Here is a 19044-nt window from a genome sequence, read left to right as displayed (position 1 = left end):
CAAGGGGCTTTTGCCCGGACTTTGTTTGATTGCACTTGGGTCACCTACAGAGATCTTCAGATGCATTTTCTCCCCTTGGTATAAGGGCGATTGCTTGGGATTTATCCCATTTCCTGTTGCAGGTTTTGTGTGACAGGCTGAAGAGTCATTTTTTTTTTGGAGTGTCTTCTGCAATTTGAGACAGTGACATACCTCATCTGAGGTGGGAGAAGTGATCAGTACAGTCAGTACAGTCAGTACAGCAGTGTTTACAGCAGTCTGAGTGGTTTTGTCAGATAATTATGCACTGTTAAGCTCTTGTTGAGCAGTAGCAGCAGTCTGAAATTACTGTTTTTTATGCCTCTTTGAGCTCAGAACAGTTTGTCAGAAGGTACAGTACTTGCAGAGACATTTACTGTTTTGCTGCAGATTTTACTGACAGTAAGAACAGCACTTTTGAGAGTGCTACTGGCTCTTGAATAGAGCAGACTTTTCTGAGAAATCAGAACTTTATTATTCAGTCTTTTTACTTCCAGGGAGTCAGGTACTTTCCTCATCTGATATGGCATCAGGAGGAGGTGATTCTTCAATTCTGAACATAAAGAAACTGGAAGGAGCACATAACTATGCATTATGGGCAGAACAGTGCTTGAATGTTCTTCTGTTAAAGAAGATTGCTAAGCCCATAAGGGTAAAGGGTGTCAAGCCATCTGATATGGCAGCTGATGATTGGGAAGAGCTTGATTTGTCTGCGAGGGCAGCTATTATGCTCACTATTTCAGACACTCTTGTGTTCAATGTACAGGCTGAAAAGACCTCTTATGGTCTATGGCAGAGACTAGAGGAATTGTATGCCCAAAAGAGCTCAGCCAGTAAGGTTTATTGGCTGAAGAAGCTGGTCGATCTTCGCATGAAGGAAGGTACAGCTATGACCTCACACTTGAGTGAGTTCAATTCTATCTTTACACAGCTGATTGCACAGGGGTTGAATCTTGATGAGGAGTTCAAGGCCACTTTCTTGTTGTGTACCCTCCCTGAGAGTTGGGACACTTTCAAGACCACCCTGTCTAATTCAAATATTACTCTTATGTATGCTGATGTAGAGAGCTCTCTCCTTATGGAGGAGATGAGCAGGAAGAATAATGCGGGCAGCAAGTCTTCAAATGCTTTGCAGGTACAGGATAGAGGCAGGACTCAGCAGAAGGGGAGATCTGCTAGTAAGTCCAAATCCCGCAGTCAGTCCCGTGGCAAAAAGGACATTGAATGTTTTTATTGTGGCAAGAAGGGACATGTGAAGTCAAAATGCTTCAAGTTCATACGGGATCAGAAAGCCAAGAAGGCTGAAAACAACGATGCAGGAAATTCCAGCAAAGGCAAAGGCAAGGCCACGCTAGTTGAATTGGATGCAGTAAATGTTGCAGCAGAGGACAGTGACAGTGACATGCATGATGTTTTATGCTCTTCTGCTGTAATAGCACATGCTTTGGTTATTGATGACCATGACATGCACACCTGGCTCTTGGATTCAGGTGCCTCTTTTCATGTTACACCTCACAGGGAGTGGTTTACTTCCTACACAGGTACTCATGGAGTTGTTCATCTTGGGAACAACTATGCATGTCAAATTGCAGGGATTGGCAGTATAAAGATAGTATTTCCTGATGGACAGTCATTTATGCTTGATGGTGTTCGCCATGTGCCGGAAATCAAGAAAAATCTGATTAGCACTGGCTTATTAGATGACAGTGGTTACCACACCACATTTGGGGATTCCAAATGGGTGATTACTGATGGCCAGACTGTGTTGGCTGAGGGTTTCAAGAGTGATACCTTGTACCCTCTTTATGTTTCCAGTGTCGGTAATCATGTTGTTGCCATAACCGAGCTGCCAAAGGTTTCATTGTGGCATAGCCGGTTGGGACACATGTCTGTTAAAGGAATGAAAGAACTGTCACATTTGGGTTATCTGCCGCCTCTCTCTTTTTCAGATTTGCCTACTTGTGATCATTGTATTTTTGGCAAGCATTCTGTGACTCCTCATAGGAGGAGAACTCCTCAGAATAGAGCACCACTTGATCTAGTGCACACTGATTTGTGTGAGATGCCACAGTTATCACTAGGGGGTGCCAAATATTTTATTACTTTCATTGATGATGCCACACGTAAGGTGTGGGTCTATTTCTTGAAGCATAAGGGAGATGCCCTAGATGCTTTCAAGAGGTTTGTCGCTCAGGTGGAGAATCGGACAGGTCGTAGGCTGAAATGCCTTAGATCCGATAATGGGGGTGAGTATGTGTCACATGCTTTTGTGCAGTTTTGCCAAGCTAAGGGCATCAAACAGGAACTCACAGCCCCTCATAATGCATCTCAAAATGGTGCAAGTGAGCGGATGAATCGAACTGTTCAGGAGAAGGTTCGATGTATGTTGTCTTATGCTGCATTACCCCATGGCTTTTGGGCAGAAGCCGTGCAAACAGCAGTTCACATTATTAACAGGTCACCAAATAAGGCTTTGGAGTTGAAAGTGCCAGAGGAGGTGTGGTCTGGCAAGCCACCCTCATATAAGCACTTACGGGTATTTGGCTGCGAGTGCTTTGCTCATGTACGCAAAGATCTACGCACCAAACTAGATCCAAAGTCTATCAGATGCATCTTTATGGGATATGGTGATGAAGGTGAAATGGGGTACAGATTATGGGATCCCGTTAAACGGAAGATTATACGCAGCAATGATGTCATCTTTAAAGAAGATTGTGTACACAAGGAACCCGTGCAACCTGTTGAATACAGGCGGGTTATTTATGATGATGTTGGACAGCAAAGAATGCCTATTTATATGCAGCAGCAGGCTGCTGCAGATCACCCTGTTCAAGAGGGTATACAGGCTGAAAATCAGCCACAAAATTTTGCCAATAATGCACCACTGGATGTGCCAACAGATGGGGCTGTAGAACAGCCAGATACGGTGGTACAGCCACCTGTTATGCATGAAGAACAGGCTGGACAGCAGCCTAATCCGGAACAGTTTGTTAGGAGGAGCACCCGTGCACAACGGCCTCCTGCCAGGTTTGTTCCAGGAGCCAATAATGTGGCTGATTTTATCATGCTGACAGATTGTGGTGAGCCTTCCAGCTTCAAGGAAGCTATGGGAAGAACAGAGAAAAAGAAGTGGGAGAAAGCCATGCATTCAGAAATGGACTCTCTACTTCAGAATGATACATGGGACTTGGTGCAGTTACCTGCAGGCAGAAAAGTTTTGCCATGTAAGTGGGTTTACAAAGTCAAAGTGGATTCAAATGCTTTACCAAGGTATAAGGCCAGATTGGTTGCCAAGGGATTTAAGCAAGAGAAGGGCATTGACTTTGATGAGATCTTTTCCCCTGTAGTTAAGATGACTACTTTGAGAGCAGTGTTAGCTCTTGTTGCTCATGATGACATGGATTTATGTCAGATGGATGTGAAGACAGCTTTTCTTCACGGAGATCTTCATGATGAGATCTATATGAGTCAGCCAGAGGGATATGCTGTTAAAGGAAAAGAGCAGCTTGTGTGTAAGCTCAAAAGGAGCTTGTATGGACTCAAGCAGGCACCAAGAGAATGGTACAAAAAGTTTGATGCCTTCATGCAGTCCCAAGGGTATCATCGGTGTGAGACCGATCATTGCTTGTACACCAAACGGGCAAAGGATGGCAGTTTGATGCTACTCATTCTATATGTGGATGACATGCTTATTGCCAGTAAATCTCAGCATGAGATTAGTGCTTTGAAGAAACAACTGCATAAGTCTTTTGACATGAAAGACTTAGGTGATGCAAATCATATTCTTGGCATGCGTATTACTCGTGACAGGTCCAAGGGACTTTTGTTTCTGTCACAGAAAGAGTATATTGACAAAGTACTGCAGAGGTTTAAAATGGAGGGGGGGAAGTCCATTAGTACCCCGTTGCCTCCACATTTAAAACTCAGCAGTAAGGACAGCCCCAGATCAGATGATGATAAGGCTGAAATGGCCAAGGTTCCGTATGCATCTGCAGTTGGATCTTTGATGTATGCCATGGTTGCCACGCGTCCGGATATTGCTTTTGCGGTGGGAGTCATCAGCAGGTATATGGCAAATCCAGGCAAGCGGCATTGGGAAGCAGTGAAAGGTGTCTTGAGGTATCTCAAAGGTACCAAAGACTTGTGCATATGCTATGGTAGGCAGGATGCATTGGTGCATGGTTTTACAGATTCAGACTATGCAGGGAATGCAGATAACCGGAAGTCTACTACCGGTTATATTTTTACATTTGCAGGAGGTGCTATATCATGGGTGTCTCGGTTGCAGAAATGCGTTGCACTATCAACCACAGAAGCTGAATATGTTGCAGCCACTGAGGCTTGCAAGGAAGCAATATGGCTTACTCGGCTGGTGGGAGATTTGGGCATTACAGGAGATATGCCAGTTCTGCATTGTGATAGTCAGAGTGCTATCATGTTGGCAAAGAATCCGGTCTTTCATCAGAAGACCAAGCACATAGAAGTGAAATATCATTTCATCAGGGAGGTACTGGAAGACAAGCGTCTTGAGCTTGTGAAAGTACATACTGATGATAATCCTGCAGATTTGCTCACTAAGAGCTTGCCTACAGAGCGGTTTGCACATTGCCGCCACATCATGGGATTGGGATGAGACCATTCTTACTTTATGGTCTTGTATACAGTAACTGTATATTGCTGTAATTTTTATTCTTTTCTCCCCTTTAGGCACATTGGCCTTTAGGTGGGAGGTTGTTGGGGTAAAGGCACATTGCCTACCCTTATATTAAAGAATTAAAGATAGGACACCTATGACTGTCTTAAGACAGTCATAGGGTAAACCTAATCCTAATAAAACTTAAGTGAGTTTGTGGTGTGGCTCACTCATCACTTCACACCCGCACTAGTGTGTCTCTTACACTCTCTCCCTCTTGCTCCTTCTTCCCCCTCTCGGTCTACCCTTACACTTCCAACTGTCCCCCTCATAATGAGTGATTAGTCAGTCTGGAGTCTTCAAAGCACCATGCTCTCAAGGGTGTATTTCACCCCTGGGCTCCCACCGAGCTCTCAAGCAAGTACTTTTTTGGCTTTCATGATCACCTTCCACCAATCTAAGGATATTTCTTCGTCACTCTTCCACCTTCTACTTGCTCTATCCCAAAGGTCTTGCCATCAAGTCTTGGCTACAAAAAGTTCCTGTTTTGCTTAAAAAGCCTTTTCATAGAAAGGATGGTTTGAGGAGTTCCCAGGCCTTCCACATCCCCTTCCACAGTTCTGATCCTTTGGCAACAAAAGGCTTCTGCCGTCAGGAAGGTTTTTCCGATGCTTGCACCTAATATGTTTAAAATTATCGACATTTTTTCTGACCAGGAAAGCCCAATCAGTATTCAGCGCCTGAAAGGCCTTGAGGATCCACTGTGCCATGAACCTCGCTGAAGATTTCTCAACATTCACTATGCCCAGCCCTTCCTTTTCTTTCGGCATCATGCAATACCTCCTGTGAACGTTAGCCATTTTCCTTTGACCCAAGTCCCCTCCCCACAGGAAGGTTCTAAAAAGCGTATTAACCTGAGACAAGGCTTTCTGCAAAGGAAACCAGCATGAAATGAAGTAAATTACTGATGGATAAATATAATGATTTAGTACAAACTTTCTTCTGGCCAGGGTGGCTTGGAGACCTTGCCATCTTGCAATCTTCTCTTTGACTTTCTGGATGACGCATTCCCACCTACTCTTATCTGAACATTTGAAAGCCATTGGTATCCGAACTGAATGCCTAAAATATTTCTGTTGTCAACCTCCCTTTGAATTAGCCGTCCGAGTACATCAGCCACTATAGCAAGAAGCAGGGGGGAAAAGGGACATCCTTGTCTAATGGACCTTTTTAAATGGAAAGTGTCTAATGCTTTTTAATTGACTTTCACTTTAGCTTTAGTCCCCCGTAGTAAGGCGTTGAAAAAGCTCCTAAAAATAGGTCTGAGTCCCATATCTTGGAGAGCGTGAAGGATAAATTCCCATTCCATTATATCATAGGCTTTGTCAAAGTCAACTTTCATGAAGCAGATGTCTTGCCCATGCTCTTCAGCATACTCCTGTCCTTTCCATAGTGTGAGGATTTCTTCCTTGGATGAATCCTTTTTTCTCTTCTCTGATCCAAACTTGCATTTTCCCTTTTAGCCTGAGTGCCAGAACCTTTGTGAAGATTTTGTAGCAAGTGCTAAGCATTGTAAGTGGCCTCCAATTCTTGAGTTCTTCGATCGGGCCTCCTTTTAGAATTAGCTTGATCATCCCTGTGTTGATTCTAGAATCTAGATAACCTTTCACTAGCAAGAGAAAAGGACTTAAGGTCTCCCATAAGCCTTGGAAGAATTCGATTGGAAGGACGTCTTCTCCACGCGTCTTTCCCTGAGCCATTTGATTCACAACTACTTTCAATTCTGTAGCTGTGATCTATCTTTCTAGATAGGAAGCGTCCAATATGGCTACCACCCCCTCGATCGGGCATTAACTACAATGCTCCACAGGTGCTTGCCTGTTGAAAATGTTGCACCACTGCTTGGAGGATCAATTCCTTGTCGACTAGCATATGTCCATCTATTTTGAGTTCTTCGATGTTTTACTGGGCATCTTCTTCCTGAGCATCCTAAACATTCGCTCGTTTTCCCTATCCCCTTTTCCCGCCCATCACTTCTATAGCTTCTCTTCTAAGACTTTCCTTTATCTCCCTGAGAATGCTGTGCCCCCGTTCGGTAGTGGCTGATTCTTTTGCTTTCTCTACCACCTGTTTCTCTCGCCTTCACTTTTTCTCTCTGTTGCTCTGACCCATTTGTAAAAATGTTTGTCATTCCCCCAAAAGCCGCCCGCCAGATCCGACAAGTTTTATCTTTTACATAGGGCAGCTGAAAGAAGTGAAGATGCAAGACGTGGAATGGAAAGTAAAGTAGAAAAGCAAGACTAGGCAAAAATAATGGAAATGAAAGAATGCTAGAAAGAAATGTACAACCAAGCAAAGTACTTACATGATCAAGAAAGGCTTAAGGCTTGATGATTTGACATGAGAAAGTACAATGCCTTTATAGGATAGGCACACACACGTTAAGTGTCAAATGTATATGGGATAAGTCCCATAGTGACACATGGCACTCTAGGATATAAAGTAGTATAGTACTACACTAGAACTCAATAGAAACACACTCAAAGTCACTCAAATTGACTCCGTTTCCTAACACCCGCCAATGGAGGAAAGGTGAGGGACTACTGGAATGGAACCAAGAACAGAACATGACAATGACGGTCATCAAAACTGTGCATGCCGGTCTAGAACTAGACATGGCTCCCACACAATCTCAGAGGCAAGTGAGCATGGCTCAGAGGCTAGTGAGCATAACATAGAAATCTCATCTAGCATTGCTTAGAGGCTCATCATGCATGGATGCGTGATCAACTCAGAGGTCTAGGAGACTAATGCACCAACAAATAGACCTATCAAAGCCAAAAACACATGGCTCGCACAGTACTTTTGGGAAACACCCCTAGGGCAGAGTACCCAAATATATCATGCTTAGAAAGCAAAATCATGATCTCCATCATCTTCTAGATGTTGGAGACAGACAGTAAGAGCATGATCCTGTGTCGGATGGTCATCTTCGTTTGCATCATCACTAGTGAAGGTTGGGGGACTCGACCCAAATGGGAGCTTTGGAAGGAGGCAGCATGTTGGGAGTAAAGGAGGGATCCCACATCTGTACCGATAGGGGTTGGCTTCTAATGGTCACATTCCATTTCTAACTACAAAGCTTGCCATCTCTCACTTTTCAAAAAGGAAAACTATGAATCCATTTCTCAGGAAGCGTATGTTGGTTACTACTAGCCCCTTATGCGACCAAGCAGCATTGAGCACCCACCCCTGTCAAGAAGCTGCGGGTGGTCTTGGCCCATGAATATATCCCACCACAGTGCATGAGCCTAGCTACTTAGTTGTTTCGTTCCAAAGACCAGTGTGGACATTTAAGCAAGGAAGCTTACCTAACAGGCTCTCTCCATCTGGTTGATCACTTCCATGAGTTCCTTGATATTGTCGTTCTTCTCATCCATTTTGCAGTCTCCTTGGAAGATCTTTCTTCCTTTGTTCGTGAGGGCTTCCCACAACGTATGTTTTGGTATCATGGCCAAATAGCCACAAGACAAGAATAAGAAAAAAAAATGGCCATAAGAGAAAATAAGAAAATGTTGTTGATTACCAACATTTTCTTATTAAGAACATCAAAAGCTTGCTGCTGCTCTAATCCCCACACATACTTCCTCGATTCTAATGTTAACTTTGTGAACATAGAGCAAACCTCAGAAAGATACCTCAAAATTTGATTGTGCCATTTAACTTGACCTATAAACCTAGATAATTGCTTTACATTCTTTGGAGGCAAAGCTTGTTATATCACATATACCTTTCTAGGGTCAGTTTCCATACTATCCTCTAAAATAATATGCCTCAGTAGAACTCCCCTTTTGATAGCAAATGTACACTTTGCTAGATTAAGGCTCTACCGTGCCAGCTGACAATTCTCAAAGGATAATCTGAGCTGGTCAAGATGCTCATTCCTCTTACCAAAAACCCTGGGGTGCCAACTCCCTTGAGTAAGAATACCTATCAAAATCTTGAGTATGAGATGAATTTAGCAATATGCTATGAGTACAAATTAGTCAAATTAGCATGGTTGTGTTCTACACCAAAAGAGCTTCAAATATGTCTTTATGCCTTGAAATTTAGGTAACACATGAAAAAATCACATTAATTTCAACTAAGAGAGGTTTTCATATTTTAGTGTATTTTTTGTTTTACTCCTCCCCTCATCCAAAAGACCCCCCCCTTGAGCATCACACATTATGAAAAATATGTACAAATGTTAAAATCTTGCATTATTTTCAAGGTATATACCATATATTTTGTGATAGGGGGGACATGATATTTTCATATTTTTCCCTTGCATATTTGAATTTTTTACAAGAAATACATCCATATTCCATAAGGACCTTTTCCTCGCATACCCTAGATTTTGGACAAGGGTGATGACATGATACATATTGAGTTGGACCTTTCTCATGGTATCAGAACTTAGGTGCTCCACAAGCCTAGGTAGATTAGTGAGTGTTTTCTTTCCCATGCTTTGTGTATAGAGAAATAAAATTTGGCACACCCATAGTACCTTTAGGGAGAGTTCTTATGTGTGAAACTATGTCCATGGAAGACATTTCAAGTTTAATGCTGCTGTGAAGAAGGTGCTGTTGCAAAAGGTATTTTTACAAAGATGTTTCTCTACAAATGAAGACTTGCAGGTCTACGTGCCTCTGAATAGCCTCCTTCAATTGCCTCTTACCAAGGGAACTCTCCATCAAAGGCTCCAAAAGTCATGTGAGGCTCTAGCTCCCAATAGCCTTATCTTTTGCATCGCCTCAACTCAGTCGTGACTCCAAGTACTCTGATGGCCTTCACTCAACCAGCGTTTGGCAGCAGTCTCAAGAGACCTTCAGTAGCCCGCAATAGGCATACAAGGCCAGCAGGTACCTCCATTGAGTGGCGACTTAAGTAGAGCTCAGGAGAGGTGACTAATGCCAGTAGCCTCTCAGCTCAACTAGCGACTCCACAACCGGCACTACCAACGAGCTGGCCTCCAACAAGCCTCCAACCGCTCCGTCTATAGCCTCTTCAATGTCTACTATGCCATTGCCAGTGAACGGCTTGACTCACTTGCACCTTTGATTGGGCACCGTTGTCACACATGCCATAGCTACTTGTACTAGCGAGCCTCTGCATCAACGTCCATCTCCAGAGCCGAGCTCCTACCAGCAACCATCGCCTCAGCTCTTCCACAGCCCACAAGCTTCTAGACTCGACTCCAGCAGTAGCTAATGGGCCTCCTTGAAATGTGCAATCAATAGCTCCAGCGCCCATGCAACTATTATAAATGAACACCCAACAAGCTCCAAAGGCTCCTCCAAAGAGCCAAAAAGCAGCCACTCGCAGCATCTATGACCTAGAAGCATCACCAACAACCAGCCCTTCACACATCACCAACCACCTATGCAACAGACTCCATCGTACCGCGTCAACCTTCTGAGTAGCTCCTCTAGCAAGGAACTATTCGCAAGCTGAGACTCCACAAGCAAGGCAAGAGCAAGCCTATGCTCTACAAACAGCCTCATGGGAGCCTCTCTCCAACAAGCAACGATGCCATCCACGTACAGTAGCTTCATTTCCATTGCCATGAAACTCGCATGTTCTCTAAGGTCTACTCTTGAGACACGTGGCAGATAGAATTTGACCCAGGATAGTAGGTTAACCTTGGTTAAGTTCATATGACCCTGGGTATGGAGAGGATAAGGACACGTGGCAAATAAGAATTTTAACCATGGTTAATTTTAGGTTAACTGCCACATCACCAAGTGCCACCTAAGCACATAGCCCCTGCCAAGCACAGTTTGAATTCTACATGTGAATCCCTGTGCCACATTAGCAAAGGCCTTCTCTTCTTCACAGAAAGTTCGACAAGGCATAACTTGAAATTTAGGAAGAATTTACACACGCTCCAAAAAGGAAAAGTCATCGTCTTTTCAAGCTCTACCTGTATGTCAAGTCAGAATCATTATATGCAATTAGACACTGCCAATATTGAAAGAAATCAATCGGTAAGACCTTTGCAACAAATGACAAATCAAAGCATGAATGCACACATCGTTGTCATAAGTATGCCAAAAGCACAAGTGCATGAGATGACCATAGCACGAAGCATGGCATCCACACATAAAGCATTAAGACACATGGAAGAACAAAGCATCATGCATCAAGCTACGAAGCGAACACCATCGACATGAAGCATTTAAAAGTAAAATCCTTTCCACCTTCAGCCCACATATGTAAATCAAGCCTGACCACCTGAGAGTAGCTATGAAAGCACCCAGGGGAGGTATTGACATGTAAAAACCACACTTGACCACCTTAAGTAGCAATGCATGCACTAAGGGGAGGTGATGGAATATAACTCACATCTGACCACCTTGCAGTAGCCAAAGGATCATGGCACCAAGGGGAGGTGTTGAGATATGGTGCCATGAGCACATAGATTAAAGGGCAAAGGTATGTGATAAGGAATGTATTAAAGTAGCCACCCTAAGATGTGGACTACATGATGTGGAGATGTGGATTGAGGATATCCACAAGGAGAGATGTGGATGAGAGGATCACACAAGTGTTGACTATTCAAAGGGCACTCTCTATATAAGAGGCCTATCATGTATTGTTGAAAACACATTGCAATAGATATAGATTTGCTATCTCCCTCTCATGTCTTATTTAGTGTGCTTTGAGCCTCCTTAGTTCTTCTGCTGATCTTGTGTGCACTAGGCTTAGTGGCGAACATATATTGGACCTTTCTCATGAAGGATGTACTCCTTTCATGTTAGTATAGTGCCATGCAAATATGTCTTTAAATTCTATCAATAACTTCTTCAAATGCCCCTTAAATGGCTCTTGAAGTTCCATACTGACAAGCACCATCTTTGGATTATTTGGTTCTCCAAGATTCATATGCTGCAAATCATCCTCTTTAACACAAGCACTTTGGGTCATGTGTTCTCCAAAAACTTTTTTAGCTTGAATAACAGCTTGAATTTGTGTTTTTTGATTCTTCCTCTAATGAGTCATCATCACTTTCTAACTCTTTTGTTAGTTGGTTGTCTGACTTGTTAAGAAGTGTATTTGACTTCTGTTTGACACTATCTACCTAGTCACATTGCACAGTTGGTTTTGAAGCAGCAAGCTAATTCTGATCATTTGTGTACTATTTAACAATTCTTGCTACATCCACTTCGAACAAAGGTATCCCAACTAGAGAGTTAATGAAAGATAAATGTAACCTAGCAGAGAGCAAAACACAAATGACTGGTCCTCCAAATGAAAAGAGTAGAGCTGCAATTCGGTGCCACAAACCTCTATGAAGGAAAAGGAGCTCCCAAGTGATGAAGATGAAGTGCCTATTTACAACTATCCATGAGATCCATGTCAACGGCAGAGAAGCAAGCTATAGTTAGTCATAAGTATAGTAGGTAAGAGTTTTGGTGGTCTAAGAGCAAAATGGAAAAAGGGCTCCTTGCCTTCATCTTCAATGTACATATTGCATCCAATAAAGGTTATAGCGTATGCACCCATGAAGCACAAAATCACACGAATCGCACCTTTTAGTCACCAAAACCGAATATAATTCACCTACCACTACAATCAATTCATCATCATGACTTCACACAACACAATGGACATGAAGAACCTATGAACTTCAAGGGATGTGATCTCCAAACAAAATCTGATGCCTAGAAGCACCATTACGACACACCTAGCATGCATGAGACTGAAATAAGGTTGGCATATAGGAAATTTACAAAAGGTGACTTCACAACCAAAGGGTCATGGAAGAGAGTACACCAAACGAGGTAAATGAGGACGTGGATGATCGTAAAAGGGGGGTGAATAAATGTTAACACCGAAGAGATTTAGATGCCAACACCAAAGGATGAAGGCCAAAGACCAAAAACAAAGAAAGGACAAACACTAAATGAAGGTCAAAGATTGCGAAGCAAAGGCCAACCAAAGGCAAATGATGAAGGAGCGAGCAAAATATGAAGTGCGATGAAGGGGCAAAATGGATGCTAATGAAAATATGATCATTGGAGGGGAAAAAAGCCATCTGAATGACTATTGGGCTTTAAAATATTTAAGGCATATAATATGTATATGTATGTATATGTATGTATATATATATGTATATGTATGTATATGTATGTATGTATGTATGTATGTGTGTGTGTGTGTGTGTGTGTGTGTGTGTGTGTGTGTGTGTGTGTGTGTGTGTGTGTGTGTGTGTGTGTGTGTGTGTATGTATGTATGTATGTATGTATATATATATATATGTATGTATGTATGTATGTATGTATGTATACATATATGTATACATACATACACACACACACACACACACACACACACACACACACACACACATAACTTGTATTGTGAGGCACACAAATTTCCTTATGCATGGTGAGACATGCACATTTCCTAAATTATGCAGTACAACACATTTTCTCATTTTGCCATACATGGTGCATAGTCACCAAAATACTAGGGCTTTGATATGCTTATAGGATAGTTCTATGTGTCCAATGGTAATGAAACTCTGCAAAGGACTTCAAACAAAATAGGCGCTTATACTCAAAAAATTTCATAATCATCAGACACAATGTATGTGGTGGGACCTCCACATTTTCTCATTTGCAACCATGTGTGGTACATAATACATGACTACTAAAATTTTCCCATGATCATGCATGGCACATATCTACCAAAACCATGGTTTCACAAATCTATATTCCCAAACCATGGGAACCAAAAAATGTGCCACCAACTTGTGGGCTCCCAACTAGTGGGCTAACGATGATAGTTTCCAAACAAATTTCACCTACAATAAAAGGCACCCCAAATTGAATTTGAGGACACTCCACCATGCCATTGCATCCAAATGCTTCTAGAATGACAATATCCATTTTTCACCTCTTCTATTCTTGTAGGCTCCCCTTCATCTCATATTTTTGTGGGTTTTCACAACCACACGTGTCCCCCATGACCTCTTCTTCATGCACGACCCCTTCTTCAATACTATGAAAGCTTCATGCTACATGTTCTTTTGGAGTTTTGAAAGTGCCTTAAGTTGGAGGAAATCTTGTTTCTCAATTTCTCTCCTCTTACAAATCCCCCTCCCATGCCTTGGAAGTGAGAAATGCATAAAATATCAATTGGATGGAATCTTTATGAAGTTATAAGGGTTTATTGTGTATCTTCTTACATGTTTACTCTATGTTGATAGTTGTAAGTTGTGTTGTGATAAATATCTTGTTGAAGGAATGATATCCATTTATGTGTGAGATTCTTTTCCTCTATTTTTGAGGAAGGAAGACCAACATAAACTCTTCAATAAAGGATAAAGAATTTCCCTTAGCTTTTCATGAAATTCTCATGTTATTGCGTATTGACACTACCTTAAGTTCTAGATGTTGTGGATGAATTTCCCCTTGGTTTCTTTCTTGGATTCCATGAAGCATGACATAGGGATGATGTGAATGAGTAACCATGAAAGGATTCATGGATATCTTTCTAGAGATAAAAGAATCAACGATGCTTGATGGTTCATCAAGGGCTCTAATTGGATGTATCCTTGGCAAGTGAATAAAGTCCTCAACATATTTCAACAAAGATTTACTAAATCTTAAGGAAAGCTTGATGGATTCAATGGCCGTGAATTTGGCTCATCTTTTCTAGATGTCGAGTCACTCCTAAGCTCTCAAGATAGCCTTCCCCAAATCACTGCCAATTGATATAGTGGGTTCTTGTTAAAACAAAGTAGAAGCTATTGCTAAAAATCAATGCTCCACTCTCATGTAACCTACATGGGTTCCAACTAGATCTACTTTGTAAGGGCCCCCTTTATGAGGAGAAGGCACTGAGTAGCATGGATGCTCAGTAGGCCTTAGTTTAGACACTAGCGGAGGCCAAGTGTAGCTTGATGGTCATAGGTGTGAGCATTAGCTGGGGTTTTGGGTAGTGCCCTAGCTAGGGGGTCCCAAGGGAACCAATAGCTCACTAGTGGTGGTTTAAGAGTGGGAGCCTCCAACACGATGGTATGGGTTCATTGATATGGGGATGTTTTAGTTAGACATTGGCTAAGCACCAATTGACCTCACAATAAGGGCTATAAAATGATAGCCTACATAACCCATTAGAATTCAATCTCTATTTCCCTTGTATTCACCCAACCTACAACCACCATCCTCTATTGTTTCAAGTATTCCATCAAATTTTCCTCATCAACCACCACAAGGTTGGGAAGAAGGTGCCATCTATTGAAATAATTTATAGAAAATTATATGTTTGGAGTTTCTTGGCTATCATCACTTCATGATGAATAAACCATCCAAGAGCATCAACTATTATTGAAAAAAGAAGGGGAGAGATGGGGTGCTTGATAGATTTTGAAGTTGAAAAGCTTTGAACGCTACACCATTAACATATACCTTAGCATTTGCAATGGTTAACAATAACAAATGCCATTTTTGAAAGAGACTCCCAAAGTCCCAATGTGATTTTGAATCAAACTCCAAAAGTTCCTATCCATCTTGTAATAGGCTTCCTCAAAGTCAACCTTGATAAAATAATATATTGATCTGTTTACTTCGCATACTTAACTCCATTTCACATGTTAATTATGGCATCTAATATACCTCTCCATTTGATGAATCCTTTTTACTCCTCCCAATTCGAGAACTATGCCTTATTCTTCAACTTAAGAGCAAAGGTTTTGTTTAAAAGCTTATAAGAATAGTTCAACATAGCCAAAGGTGTCTAATTTTTTAGGAGACCCCAACATCTTCTTTTAAAATGAGTTTTATCACCCCACAATTCATATGGAGTTGTAAGAAACTCAATTCTTTGCTCTCATTCCTTTTTATTCCTCCCAATTCGAGAACTGTGCCTTATTCTTCAACTTAAGAGCAAAGGTTTTGTTTAAAAGCTTATAAGAATAGTTCAACATAGCCAAAGGTGTCTAATTTTTTAGGAGACCCCAACATCTTCTTTTAAAATGAGTTTTATCACCCCACAATTCATATGGAGTTGTAAGAAACTCAATTCTTTGCTCTCATTCTTGAGCTCCAATAGTGGGCCAATAGCTTTGGTACCTAAAAGATTTGAAAAAATTCCATTAGTCCCTAGGATCTTAACATCTTCCTTAAACATGTTTCAATTCTTATAGGGTGAGAGGTTTATCTAGCTCTTGAGCTTGAAATGTAGATAGGGCGTTGCTCAAGTGTAGGCTATTCTAGATCCTCTAGCCTAATGGCCGATAACCCTTTTCTATACCAATAATTTAGTAGTGTCAGTATACAAATCGATCTTTTTAAGCCTCAATTTGCACTTTGACCCCATCCAATTTACTTAAATAGTGGGACTTTCCTCAAACTTGATCTTTCTTCTGATGAGTCAAAGCTTTCATTGGTTCATCTATCCATTGTGCCTATCCACCACTCTTTCAGGTACTTCTTGGCCCGCATAGCATTAATCATTTAATGTCATTCTTGCATCAATTAGCTTTAGCTAATTTGTTGCATTTCCCATGTGATCCTCATCATCAAGTTCAACTATGACTTTTTCTACATTGTTCAGTTTGTTAGCTCTAGTTTGGGCTACTTTTCTTCTTGGTCCCATTAGGAATTTCCAAATGTCCCTCAACTCCTATCCTAAGGATTATTCCAAATCTTAACCGCTATACAAAGGATCATAACTCCTATCCTAAGGATTATACCAAACCTTAACTCCTATCGTAAAGATTATTCTAAATCTTCATGACCTGATTCTTTTACTGATTTGAACTAAAAGAAGAAAGGGTTAGATTTGAATCATGAATCTCAAGGTTTTTTCCCCATCCCAAAATTCAAGTCAAAGTAGGCTTGCAATATGTGAGATAAGGTAGGCTTTGTAAACCTTGTAGTTTGCCTACCAATAACCATAACAAAGAGTCTTGGAGAGATGAGCTCAGTACAACTCAACGTGCATCTCCAATCTATTGGTTGGACCATGAGAATCCAAAAATCCACCAATTTGTTGAAGTCTTTAAGCAGATCCCACGAGGCTAGTTGAATCATGTAGAGAAACACTTCTTGAATGGATATCAATATAAGAGTTACAGTGGAGATTAAGATCGATTCAATGTTAGAGATGCAATAGTAAATAAGAGGAGACGGACAAATTAAGCACATCATGGGAGCATATGACTTTTTGATCTATCTTTATTAAGATTAAGTGAATTGACTTAATGCTCCTTTAGATATGTGTTGATGTGCCCAATTAGCAAGACTTGCATACGTACATGGCACTCTATCATCTTCTTAGTATCCTGAGGCTTGGCCAAGTTAATGTGAAGAAATTCCCTTTTTTAAATTAGTCATTCTTGAAGCATTAAGAACAACAATAAAAATAAGTTGCGTGTTAGTATGTGGTACATTTTAAAAACATAACAATTGATACATTTCAAAGACAATTGATGAGCTCTCATGAAAAGGGTTCGACTAGAAATGAAGATTCAATTAGCAAGATTGATGAAAGGCAGGGCAAACAGGTGGGTAAGCCCAAAACTACAACGCAGATGACTTTTTCCTTCTCTTCCTCTCTGTATTTCCTAGCTCAATATTTGGGAGAATCAAAGGCCGTATAACATTAGAATCCAAGCTAATACTTGTTGTAGAGCGGCGCATACTCAAAACTGAAGCGTTTGATCATAGTTAATCATCCAATAACCAAGCATGATATTGTGGAGTAGCTCAACCATCACAAACCATAATAAAAAATTCACAGCTTGACCTAGTTTTGAACACCTTCTTACCAACATTAAATCTACAAGCTGGTGGAGCTGTTTTATGATACCGTTTCTGTACGGGCAGGATCACTCCAGGTGGCGTCTGTGGCTATGGGATTATCCCCAGGAATCAGCAACAGGGGCCCAAGAGAGTAATCCGTTCCAGGAAACAATTCTTTCCCTCTTAGACCAGTACTTGGAGTTGGAAGAAGCCTATCAAAGACTTCAGCTGAGTCGGAACCTGTATGTATGCAGGTGTGTGCATATAATGTTGTATGGATTAATAAACATATCCCAAAGAAGATTTATTAAGATTAGAGATGATGAGGAGTTAGATGTCTTCCTTGATGTTGGACCCCTCCACATAAAGGATCTAGGGGCCATGTTTTTCACTAAATTTAAGAAATATGTTATTATGATTATGCTAAGCCTAACAAAGACCCCCTATTAGAGATGCAAAACTAATTACGAGGAGGAGAAATTAAGCACATCATCGGATCATGTGACTTTTTGATGTATCTTTATTGAGATCGAGTGCATTGACTTAATGCTCGTTTAAATATGTATTGAGCACTCTATCATCTTCTTGCCTTGGCCAAGTTAACATGAAGAAATTTCCTTTTTAAATGAGTCATTCTTGAAGCATTAAGAACAACATTAAAAATAAGGTTCATGCAAACAAGTGGGTAAGCCCAAAACTACAAAGCATATCACTTTTTCCTTCTCTTCCTCCATGTATTTTCTAGGCTAAATTTTGGGAGAATCAAAGCCCGAATAACTTTAGAATCCAAGCTAGTGCTTGACCCAGTTTTTATCTCAGTCAAGTTGTTTTATATACGAGAACATTTATGTGGGATTGCACACATATCAGATTATCCAGAAAAAACAACCATGTAGAGCACAAAATCGCCTAAGATGCGTAAATACAAGCCGGTGTGAAAGTCGATGCAATCGAAGTAGTGTGATCTGGATCATCAAGAGGCATGCATGGGACACGTGCTTCTCTATCCCATATACGGTATTTTGAAAAGACTCACTTTGTGGTGCCGTATATAAACTCACACACGGCCCATCAGACAACATGGAAGCTGCGTGTTGAGCACAGAGCGAACTATTCTTTCGCCTTTTACTAAAGAATACCGTGTGCTCGGCACAGAAAACAGCGTATCCGAATTTTTGGTGCGGCTCCTCTCTCTGTGAGGGGGGCTCCTCAAAAGTAACAGCTAAGATGGAGAGCCTCGAGCGAGGCGGCAGCGACCTCTCATTTCAGGCGGCAGCGACCTCTCCGGACTCGGATTTTGACAGTGTGGACTCAGGGATTCCATACACTGCAGCAGCGGGTTGGGTTTGGGTGACTCTATCATTGCCCAAGAATGTGGGTATCGTTTGCTCCGGTGCATTTCTGTTCGCTATTACCATTTTTCATCGGGTGATGCTAGCATCGCCTATTGACTCTCTTAGAATGTAGGTATCGTTTGCTCCGCTCAACCGAGTCTCCTTTTATGGTTTCCTGAATTCGCATGGTGCTACAGGCAATGGAGAACGAGCCTAGCACCGAACGCTCATTGCCTGGATTACGAGACCATTATCAGCAAGG

General features: G+C 41.4%; 1 non-coding gene across 1 annotated transcript; it reads left to right on the top strand.

Annotated features, from left to right (window-relative positions):
- Nucleotides 1-18533: 18533 nt before the first annotated feature.
- Nucleotides 18534-18652, top strand: LOC147901892 (U5 spliceosomal RNA). The gene has a single exon (XR_015541085.1). It is a non-coding gene; the product is annotated as a U5 spliceosomal RNA (small nuclear RNA).
- The last annotated feature ends 392 nt before the right edge of the window (nt 18653-19044 follow it).

The sequence above is a fragment of the Dipteris shenzhenensis genome, chromosome 5 (genome assembly GCF_047967505.1).
Source record: "Dipteris shenzhenensis isolate YYH24624 ecotype China chromosome 5, Dip_SZ_1.0, whole genome shotgun sequence".
Lineage (NCBI taxonomy): Eukaryota > Viridiplantae > Streptophyta > Polypodiopsida > Gleicheniales > Dipteridaceae > Dipteris > Dipteris shenzhenensis.
Note: the sequence above shows the minus strand (reverse complement) of the source record. Positions and strands in the feature narration are given on the sequence as shown.